This window comes from Hypomesus transpacificus, chromosome 11 (assembly GCF_021917145.1).
Source record: "Hypomesus transpacificus isolate Combined female chromosome 11, fHypTra1, whole genome shotgun sequence".
NCBI lineage: Eukaryota > Metazoa > Chordata > Actinopteri > Osmeriformes > Osmeridae > Hypomesus > Hypomesus transpacificus.
The window spans coordinates 9,859,175-9,861,498 of NC_061070.1; positions in this window are offsets into that span (position 1 = coordinate 9,859,175).

Below are 2,324 nucleotides of genomic sequence, written 5' to 3' on the forward strand. Positions count from 1 at the left end.
ATGATCATATGTACATACACACAGACATGCTGTTGTCATTCTTTTGTATCGACTGTGCGCAAGGGAACCAGCAACATTAGATGCAGAGAGGAGAAAAAAAAAAAAAAAAACTTTTGCATGCACATACTCCATCGGACTTGGACTGAGCAGTCCGCCATATGGACCACTAGGTTAGCTAGCTAGCGATTATAACAGTGCCAAGCTATTCGTAGATTTAGAGCAAAGGTAGGTAGCTAGCTAGCCACTTGGTAAACAAATTCATGTCCGTAACAATCTATTTTTATATAAGGTGGCCACACATCAGAACAATTACTGCTGAAACTATGTCCTGGTTCTTCTGAACGCATAAAGAAAGTGTACACACCATTCGCTGAAAATGCGAGTGGAAATTCTTAACTGGCGTTTTAAGTAATCTAGCTAGCCATTTGCTAGCGAGGTTAGCCCACCGGCTAACTACGGACAGTGTTGCACACATGAAATAAATTCAAGTTTCAGAGGACGTGGCAAAATGTGACGTGCATTTGTCTTGTTACTCACCAAAATCGGAATGTAAATGTTAGCAATCCACAAGAATCTTTAAGTGACAGAAAACGTGAACATTTTCTAGTTAAAAACCTAGTTTACAGCATCGCTTGTGAATCCGCCATCTTCACTCAGTAAATTGATGCCCCGTTCTGCCGAAACTATGGAGTGAACCAAAGCCACTATGAGGATGAGGGAGATTTCATAACATTGTACACCCAAATGCAGCTAACTGGAAGGATTATTAATTACGAGAGAAGTGTAGGGAATCACTCCAGTTGCTAATTTTGGTAAATACGTGTTGCATTCAAGGATAATGTGCATTAAACTTGACTTTTTCAGTTAAAAGAAAAGGAACAGAGATGTCTAAATATAAGAGGTAGAAATGCAAATTCAAAAACATCCATGCAATAGAGGTAGTCCTTTAACTCTGCGTGATATAGAAAAGTGGCAGGTTTCTAGACAAAATATAAAGTTAAATATAAAATGTTTAAAAGGTATTGAAATGGATAAAGAGATTTGTCACGTATATAGAGGTGTAAACATTTTAAATGTTAGAACATTTAGTAATGTTATCAACAATGTAGCGAGGAAGAGCCCCTGTTAAGGCAACCCATAACTTACCCTATAGCTCCCACTCGTGGTAACTATCACAAGTACCAGGAATGTATGAGGATGCCGTTTAGGGTAGATGATTAATCGGAGTTTACCACTTGGATGTAATGTCATGTCTTCAGTAGTGTTGTTTTTGGCGGCCTGTTTTAATTTTAGTTTTGGTATAGTCTTTGTGTCAAGCTGTCATTTGAGTTTGTATTAGTTTTAGTCACGTTCATGCTCTTTTTAGTCAAGTCAAGTTTCAGTCAACTAAAGTCTGAGCATTTTACAACGCAACTATACGAGACGAAATAACGGTTTAACATTTTGTCTCGTTTTTATTTTGTAAACTGCATTTCGTTTTTATTTGTCAACAATATTGCATTATACATTTAATTATAGTCATCGTCACATGACCGGCATTTACGTTGCGTGTCGTCTCATTTTCGTCACTTGATAAATGTTCTTTGACGACGATATTTTGTCAATTTTCGTTGACAAAAGCAACACTAGTCTTCAGGACAACTAATGATTAATCCACCAAAATCCCCCCCAACACATACAACGTAATTTGCACTTAGTGTTTTGAATCATCTTTATTAAGTAAAACTCTACATTTCGATATTGCTTTATCTGTTTTCTTTAATTCTAAATTACAACCTCTTGCAATCAGCACAGTTTATATATATATCATTATATATATAATTTTTTCAACCAAGCTACACTTTGAGGAATACAAAAATATCACAGTACATTTTCTACTAAGTCACTCTCCTGCTGTGAGGTCCAGAGCCTGGTTGGAGGTGTGGGTTTGAAACACAGGAATATGGCACTGGTCTCCATAAAACACTGATGGACTTCCAGAATACCAGTACAGGCCAAGTCATGTCAAATCCACATAACTATAACAATGGGATTCTAGTACTTCTGATGTTAGATGATGTTAGAATCAGAGGAGCCCACTAGCACTATTGCGCCTTATCACAAAGGCCTAAGTGCAGTTTGGTCCAGCCAGAATCCTGTGTTCCCAAGCCCACAGGGCCCACCACCTGGATTGGAAAAAAGGAATCCGCACAACCCTCACATAATATTCTTTCATTCCAATTCCTCTCTGCATACACGTATGTCTATACAAAATATCAAAAACAAAAAAGATAAAACAAAACACTGAAGAATCCTCACCCGTACTCAGGTTTAGCATTTTCTTA